Below are 9,803 nucleotides of genomic sequence, written 5' to 3'. Positions count from 1 at the left end.
ACGTTGGTTGGAAGGGTGGATATAAATGATGCAAATCATCGAGCTGAATACGTGCATGCATACATCAGTTGACACAAGGAGGGGCATTAGCAGTCGAAAGGTCTATGTTACAAATAACATTGAAACTATGACAAGAATAAATGTTTAAATAAAGGCACTCCTTCAGAAATCCTGAGCACAAATAAGATTCTAGTTTCTTAATAGACCATCGAATGTGTTAACGCACCACTGTCCCCTTATATATTGGTTGAAAAAGCAATAAATTCCTCTCCCTTTGGTCGAGCATGCTTATGCATCCTTGGTTTTTTATTATATATGAGATTAGAAGTCACCATGTAAAATGATTCCTAAAGAGGGAATATGTATATGTGTATTTTAGCATATATGTTTAACTTTTGTCTTGGTACTAAGATAAGGGTACAATTCCTTGTAAACATAATGTATATGCAAAATATAAAGTCACCATGTAAAATTATTCCTAATGAGGGCCCAAGGCCAAGAATCCACTAGTGAATGTGTATCCTTTAGACCAGGAAATATGATGTTAATAAGGGCTGGGTGAGGCCTGTGATAGTGATGTGAACATGTTAGTTTTTTTCTGGTCCAAAACTCTGGGAACTCAGATGGAGATTATAATCTGATTTATATTCAACAGTAAAAACAACAATAATTTTTTTGTCCAACTTTAACACCAACTATCTGAAGATCAGAGGAAACTTTAAAGTGGTGGCCGAAATTACATATCTCAGTGAACAAATTTAGAGTATAGAACCCCATTCTTGTGTGCGAGAGCTAAAGCTCAATACAACTCCCCATTGAAAACCCATATAGCTTAATAAGTACACCTTTTTAAATCCTTGGAGCTCAATTAAATTTTTGTTACAATATTTTTTTGCTATTAAAATTCATAAAGCTTAAGAAGACTCACCATGATCCACATATTATGTTACGTTATAAAAGTTGTTTTGAAACCATTTGAGCTTAGTAAAACTTCTAAATCCTTATAATATCCCTTGGAAACTTGTAGAGCTTATTAAGTACACCTTTCGAAACCCCTAGAACTTGATAAAAATTATGTTATGATAAATATGCTGCCATGAAACTTCTATCTTATCAAGACTCTCATTTGGAAACCCTTAGCACTTAATAAGCACTCCTTTCGAAAGGTCTAGAGCTTGGAAAAAATTTTGTTACAATAATTTTTTTCTACAAAACCTCTATATCTTAATAAGCCTCTCCTCCCTTACGCAATAGGAAAACGTAGATGTTAATAAAACTTTAAAAGCTTAATAAGACTCCCATTTGGAAACCTGAACTATGGAAACTCAGATGGAGATTATGATATCATTTATATTCAATAGTAATGATCCGGGTGGATATTGGTGGCCACCCGCCTATTCCACCTAGACCTCCAATCGGTTTCATCTGTTTCCTTGTTTATTTCAGCATTTACTATTTTTAGCAGTTTTTCGGGTCCTGAACTTTTGAAGCAGTTTTGCCCCACTAAATGGAATTTTTATTGAGGTACGTTGTAGGCTTGTGGTCATGCATAGGGGCCTACCGCAAATCTTGTATTACTCGGAGAGACCTTTCCAACAAGGTATCATACATGCCAAACGAAGATAATATGACCAAGTTACAACCATGGGAAGTTGGTTGCCCAACTAACCCCAAAGGGGCCCACAAACTCTTGGTGTTTCACCTCTTGGGGTTAGGGTTTTGGTTGTTAGGGTTTTCCCTTCTTGTTCAATAATAAATAGGCACTTGAGCCTCATTGTAACACAATTCAAAGGCATGTAGTTGTCACATCTCTTCTCAGAGATAAGCTACCATCACCCAAGCTAGTTTATTTCCATTATATTTGTAAGCATATTTCAATATTTTAATATTATTGAAATGAAGTGTTATTTCTACTACATCTTTGTATTTATGGTTATATCTGTAATTTTTTGCATTCATGTTTAAGTTTGGATCAGTGGTATTAAAGCGGTCTACTCTTTCTCTATTTTTCTTTGCATGTCCCTAACAAGGTTAGGGTATACGGAGTTAGGGATCGAATTGGCTAAGCCTTTGCAAGACCAGCCTTGCAAACCCAGACGGCCTCCCATAGTGGAAGAAAATCAAGACGAGGGGGTAGGATATCCTTTCAAAATATTTCTCGAGCAAGCCCTCAAGCGACAAAGGAACACGATGCTGGATAACTTTTACTAGATCCTTCGACGACTACCCAAAAGCAATGCATCTTCATCCAGTAGTCACTTTGGAGGCACGACTCCTTTTAAGGTACAAGTTAAATTTTATATTCTCATATTTGAGGGCTAGATAGATGCAGATGCCATAGATAGATGGTTAAATTTGTTGGAAGGATATTTTTCAGTTCATGACTTTTCCAATCAGTAAATGATTACCTTTTCATGTCTCAAAGCCATCCCACAAGTCAAGGACTGGTGGGAAACCTATTATGAACAAAAGGATGAGAGAGAATCCTCACTGTTTTTAGCCACACCCACTTGGGATTCTTTCCGAGAAGCCATCAAGGAACAATATTAACCTGTCAGGAGCTATGAAGATAAATACATCAAGTGGACCACGTTACAATAGGGAAGGGACCAAGATGTGCCAGAGTTCACAAATGTTTTCCATATTCTTTGTACGAAGCTAGGTATTAAGGATTCTGAGCGGAATTTGGTACACAAGTATCACGTTTTTGTATGTAAGTAAATCTAGGATGAGATGGAGTTCCTAAACATCTCCTCACTCGGCACAACATACCAATACATTGTTAAGATTGAGTAGAAGTTTAAATAGAAGAAGCAAGGATTTGGATATGCGAATCTAAAGCAAGGAAAAGGTGCCCCCAAAACATAGAGAAAAGGACAAAGCTAAGGTGGGGTGACCCTAGACAACCCGTCAAAGATGCAAGAAAAGAACAACACCGTGAAGACAAAGAAGGACACGGGAAAATGGTGTGAGTTACATAAGAGGTCCACTCACAACACGAGTGCTGGGCCAAGCAGTCACTGGTGTCTAAGTTGAAGGCTTCTAAAGAAGAATCATGTCTTGAATCTAAGACAGTACCCGACAAGGGGAATGACAAAGGGAAGCATATCATTGACTGTTATAGACATTTTTGTGCCTTACAGCATTGAGCATGAAATGTCCATAATCTAAGGGATCCAAAGTCCCTAAACATGTCGTTCCTACCCCTAGAGGAACAAGGCTAACAAACCACAGCAATTCACAAAATTTCTCCACCAGAAACTGCTCAAAAACAAGTCAATTCAGGATCATTTCAGTGACTCCACTAGCTGTCTGCGCTGAATGTCAAAGCCAACACTGGCTACCTGCGCTGAATGTCAAAGGCAACACTGGCTACCTACGCTGAGCGAGAGTTGACATGTGGCAAGTTCATTCCACAAGGTGTCAAAACCCCGGGAAGCTTCCAAAATGACACTTGCCTCAGGGAATTCGACTGGTGATGAGTAAGAGGTTCCAAATCTCCAAGTGGAAGCAAGAACCTCCAATTGGAATCAAGAACTGACAGAGGGAGAGGACACTAGTCAGATCTCAAGCTGACTCATCCTCTCTCCAAACATCTATATATGGATCTCTCCTCCATGAGATCTAGGGGGGCTGGAATTTTGTTATTGCAAAGAATTGCTGTTGGTTTGAGATTGGAATCATTGGGTGCTTAATGCTTTGAAGGGGGTGAAGATAGGAATTCCATTTGCTGGGAAGGAGATGCTGGATTGGAGCCCTCTGGGTTGTATCTCTTCCTGAACCTTGTTATTCATCAATAAAGCTATCTTGGTTTCTCCTATATACTGATGTATTTTTGATGTATGATTGTATTAGTATGTTTAGTTCATTTCTAATCCTGAACTAGTTATGAATATGAATCCATGTCTTGTGTAGTGTTCTCTTCTTGTGATCTTGCAGAAACCTCTTGAAGCTGGGCGAGCGAGAAGGCAAGTAGCTGGGAACTCACAAAGAGAAGAGAGATCGGATCGAGGGACAAACGGAAGACACCGGTTAGTCCATCTATCTCTCTTCATTCTTAATTCATAAAGGAAGAACACTAGAATAGCTGTCTCTATTTGTTGCTAAGGCACTGTCACACCTTAGGTGGATAGGATCGTCCTGCATAGGCATTTTTCCCCACAACAAATTGGCGACTCCACTGGGGAGATTTGTTTAGTCATTTTATTTGTGTTTCTATCATTGTTTGTTTCATAGACTCGACAGCAACAATCGAACTGCATCTGCTATTCCCAGATGCAAAGTAGACAGTTGTTGCTTTGATCCAATCACTGGACTTGTCTGTGATCTGAACAATGGACTCACAAATGATTTGATGATCCTTTGTTATAGATCTTAGTACTCCCTCATAGCATCCCTTTGATTGCACCTTGCTTGTTGCTTTTATTTGGCCTAAAACAGTAGATTAAATAGCAATCTGTGACCCAGAACCAATGAGAAACGAGAGTTTCTCCTTCAGCGCAGACCCTGTGAAGGGATTCTGCATTTCAACGCAGGTCCCGTGAAGGCTACCTGCGCTGAATGTCAAAACCCCTGTGTTGAGGTTGCGCTGAACGAGTTTGGCCTTGTGCAGCTGGGGTTCTCTGCTCTGTTTTGCCTTGTTTTGATCTCTGATTTTTGCAGCCTGTAACCAGCATAGGTACCAGTCTGATAACTCCTTTTCTCTGCTTGAATTCCACCTTCTTTTGTACAAAAATACTGTGAGTGTTTTTATGTGTTTGTGGCATCATTTACAGTTTTCCTTTGCATGAGTGAAATAATCATCCTGTAGCCCTTGATTCAGATCTGTTGATTGTGATCTTAGGAGAGAGTTCATTGGCTGTTTGCAGTTGATTATACATTTACTCTTGATTATTGGTTTGAGTTTGTCTCTTTTAAGTGTCGAAACAAGTCTTCATTTCGAAAATCGTTAAGTATTGTAATCTCTCCTACCCTCTCTGATTTCGAAAGTAAACTTGTTTGTATTTGTCATTTAAAAGCAAATTCAAAGTTGTACAAAAAGCTTTCTGTGTAGGCATCAATACTAAGAAAGCGGAAAACAAACACCTGCATTGTGCATTTGCATCTTGATAGTTTGCATGTTTGATTTAGGAAAAGTGCATTAGAGTGTGCTGATTGCTCTTTGAGAAAAGATGGTGTCTTTCTTTTCCCTTAGTAGCTAGGATTTTCAAAGTTGAAAAGATATAAAGCTTGCTTATCATCTTTAGACTGCATTTAGGAATTGTATCATACATCTCGTGGTGAACCTTGAAAGGAAAACTTCTAAAAAGATCAACTTAAAATAAATTGAATGAACTTAACAACGCTTTACAATATAACGCACAACATAGAGGTCTAGGCTAGAGACGTGTTCCGGCATCGTAAAGCCTGGTGACTGTCGATCTCGTGGATGGTGGGTGATTCCTCCTGAGGGACGATAGCGCCAGTACGGATTGTGCTCCCACGTACCGTCGCGTATATATTGGGAGACCCCTATAGGCATAAAACCTTTATCCTTAGGAAGTCGTGTCGGCCGCCCTACTGATCGCAATGCACTGAACACAGCATTCAGGAAGATCGACCGCCCGTACCCTAAAAAGTATTCTGCGGTTTTGCAAAAAGTTTGGCACACCCTCTGCCTAAAACTCCAGAGCAGTTCCTTTTGGCCTTTTTCAGACTCTATAACGGAAAAAGTCCATCTGAGCATTTGTCACTTCGGGCTCGTTAAAACATCGAAGGAGACTAGAGTCATCTTTAGCTTTTTCTCGACTCTTTAAAAGTGAAAAAGCAAGTTGTGTCTAAAGCGTCATTAAAATTTATTTTAAATGGAACAATCACCCTTTATTCCTGCGTTGATCTTTAGGTTGAAAAATGGAGCACACCAACCAAGGAATTCCCCTTGGTGGAAATCCTAGTCCCTTCTCCTCCTGGGGAGATGTTGGTGCGCCCCATATGGCCACATTGTCGCTTCCAGGACTAACAATTGGCCTGCTGGTCTGGCTCTTTTCAACCAATGTCGTTCAAACCACCACTATTCCTGAACAGTCGAGTCAACAGTTAGACCAGACCAGAGTTGCCCACCAGCCTTCTACTTCATCTAATTCTTCCTCTCCTCCTTCCTCTTCGCTTGACGGAACTGGTAAAACAAAAAACCAAGTTCCTAAGGAGAAGAAGGAAAAGAAGAAGAAAGAGAAGAAGAAGAAGGAACCAAAAGCGACTGGGGGCAAACAAGTGTCGTCTGACAAAAATCCACACACAACACTGACTAGGCCTAAATCGCCATGTGTCATATGCAAGGGAGACCACTTCCACAGAGATTGTCCCTGCATCCCTCGGATACTAAGGGACTGGTCCCCCCATTTGCACAATTCGGTAGCGTCGACCTCTGATAGCCATGTTGACAGCTCACCGTCGACTAGTGAAAGTGAAGTCCCAGGACAGAGAGGGAAAGCTAGATTTCCCTGCAAACTGTGTGAAGGCGACCACGCCATCCACCGTTTTCCCTTCTTAGACGAGGCTAAAAGATTTTTGGAAGATCGCCCGATTTTACGAGCGCAACTTCCTCCTGGATATCAAAAACTCCTGCCAAGTCCTTCACTAGTTGAGAACCCGGCTGGCCCGCCCAGGTGGTCAGCCAAAGCACCTATCATTGAAGATGAACCGTCTGGATCCATGCCTGACGAAAGTCAAAAGGTTGAGGCGGCAGTTGACCCGGTTTTGCCTTCAGAGGCTCTATCTTCGAATGATACCATCACAGAGGAGAATAAAGACGACACCGTCCAAATTCTCTTCATCAGCACAGACTCCGACGAACAAGGGGGCAATTTGCCCATTCCTTTGTCGCAGGAAGGAACTTCGTCAGAGTCATACCCGGCTGTCTATTCGGTCCCACCACCAAGCAACCTGGTTGTGTCCTTCGACTGGAACCAACTAGGCAGACCCCGGTTGCCAGCAAGCATACCATTCAGAATTATCGTTCAAATATACAGAATGGTAATGGCTGGCACTATCATTGATGAGGGGGCATCTGTGAGTATCCTTTCCTCTATTGCTTGGGAAGCGCTTGGTTCGCCAGCGCGTTTGCCTGAAATAAGAAATCTATCAGGCTTTGATAAAGGAACCAGTCGACCTTTAGGGATCCTCCCCAATGTGCCCATAACATTGAAAGGGAAGACCGTTCAAATGAACGTGATGGTCGTTCAAGGACCCTTGGATTAGAACCTACTCCTTGGATGAGACTATATATATTGCATGGGAGCCATCGTCTCCTCACTCTTTAGAGTAATGTGTTTTCCGCATGAAGGAAGAGTGGTCAAGCTCGTGGACCAACTTTCATTTCCCGGATCACGCATCACAAGTAGTCATGTACCATCCCTAAATGGTCTCTTCACGCAAGAAGTGTCTCAACCCACGGTCCGTCCTCCTGATGAGCGCGAGTAATCCGGGAGGATATGACTGGAACCCAGGGGGCATGCGTCCTGGTCTGCTTCGGCAGGGAAACTTTGGGTATAGAGTAGGTTTCCGCGGGAGAATATGACTAGTCTGTACCCCGTCCGTCTAGGAAGAGGGTTATTCTAGAATAAGATTCTTTTGTCAAAGTTATGTGAGTTGGCGGGCTACATCGCTCACCTTTGTCTATTTCAGTAGACATTGCCGAGGAAGTGTTTTGTTTGAAAGATTAACGAGACAATCTTTAGGTAACCTGAAAGAGGTAAGCCTCTCTCGTTAAAACGATTGTTTTGACGGAAAATAAGTAGAGGTAACCTTGAAATCGTACTTTATACCTGGGGGCATGCAAACCTTTTGGAGTGCAAGCAAAGAGAGGTTATTTATCTATTTTTTGGGTTAGCCGTTTCCTAACTTGCATAAAGAAAGGGTGCGGGGCATAGCTTTGTGAGATGAAGCTCCATAAAAAATAGAATCTCAATGAGACACTCTTATCATATGACTGGGTAATCGAGCAGTTTTAGCACACAGTTCATGCTCGTTAAAAAATAAACGCAAGATTCGAGCAGTTTTAACGCGGACTTCATGCTCGTTAAAAAATAAACATAAGCAATGAGCAAGTGTTTCCACCAGCGTTTAAGCTCATTTTAAAATAAAAAATGAACCACTACCTGGTAAATAACCACTGTGAATGTAACCTTATCAGCCATTAAAGCCTTCGTCGTGTTTGCACTGTCACCTCCACTTTTCCATTGGCCGATCGTTCACCTCCATATGTTTGTTTACCCATTTTGAGGAACAGCTACGAAGAGTGATTTCACCTAGCCATCCTTGTGACACTGTCGTGATTGGAAAATTCCAACCTGTACCTGGAATCAGCTGCTAACCCTGTTTATCACTCGTTCCTCAGAAGACGAGTCTTCTTTAAGCTCTTTTCAACTGACTCGTAAAATATGAAAAGATTGCCGAGTCCTTGGCCTTCCAGCTCGTTAAAGGGACAGGAAGTGCTATCCCTCCTCTAGATTTTAATCTTTTTGGACCTGAGGGATTATTGCACAAAAATATCGAGCGCTTGTTTTGTTCGGCTCGTTAAAACTATCGAAAATTCATCCCTTCTGTATTGTTTTATACTTTTTCGGACTTAAGGGATTAGATGACGACAAAGGACTTTTGGAGTTAACTTTATGTACCTTTTCAGACTCTCTAAAAATGAAAAGGACCGAGTTATCCTTGTCGTTAGACTCGTTAAAATCATTAAATAGCGACAAACTTGTCTTTAGACGAGAACGAGTTTCACTATCGCTAGGCTCGTTAAAACATAGCGATGGGCTTGCCCGAAGGGCAGGTTATAGAACAAGCATATGTTATCCTCCTCAAGCTTGACAAAAATAAAGAGGTACTGGTCAGCAATGACTGGGGAAAAATTGGGAGAAACTCAAGAAAACTTTGATGGTAGCAAGTCGCTCTTGAACATGACACTTTTCCTCCGTACCACAATCGGGTTGGGTTGTTTCATTCATCGGTCACATCCATGGTCTCACCATACCATCCATATTTGGGGTAATGCTACCGATCCATCGCATCAGTGTCGCCACATGTTCAAGAGAAGTCGTTCAGAAAAGTCAACCGTGTCCCATCCACTGCCATACATTATCCTTCATCCTTTCATGACCGCCACCCTGAATCATATGTCACAGATCGTTTTCACCTCCATCAAAATCATTAGCTCCGTTCCGTGTCACTGATGTGGGATTCATTAAGGCCCTCCTTTGACGGATCGCTTCTTGTCGACATCAGCTCATTATCCAAGAAGTTGATCTAGGAACAACCCCTTCAGTACTTTGAAGCTTGCATGCCTCAATGGCAAGTTTCTCACTTCCGGCGACAGGTATACATCAATGACCTTCGACTGAAAGATTTTGCGTGGTGTTCGACGCCAAGTCCTTTATTCACACCACGTGAATTGTACTGCAGCACCTTGAGGGTCATTATCATTATCGGTGATTCCTCTCGCGCTTGTTAACGGTTTACCTCATTGACCGGTAATCAAGCGATGTCTTTCCATGTTCGACTTCAGAACATTTCTCACATGGATTGACTTGTACTTAGAGTGAAGATCGAACGAGTTTGAAGACCCCGGATCTAGTTTCATCCATCCGGGCTGCGATATATATTCAGGAAAGATAAAGACATTGGCATGTACATCATTGCAGCAGATAATCATCCTACTCAAAGGATGGTAATTTCATCAAAAATTATCAGTCTACCATCAGACGATTGTCTGTTCTATGTACAGAAAAATGAATTTATAAAGCTGAGCATGGGAATGCCCGCCTCAG

This window comes from Pinus tabuliformis, chromosome 7 (genome assembly GCF_031772625.1).
Source record: "Pinus tabuliformis cultivar Carrire ecotype Pingquan chromosome 7, CPIR1, whole genome shotgun sequence".
In the NCBI taxonomy this organism is placed as follows: Eukaryota; Viridiplantae; Streptophyta; class Pinopsida; order Pinales; family Pinaceae; genus Pinus; species Pinus tabuliformis.
This window is presented reverse-complemented; position numbering follows the sequence as displayed.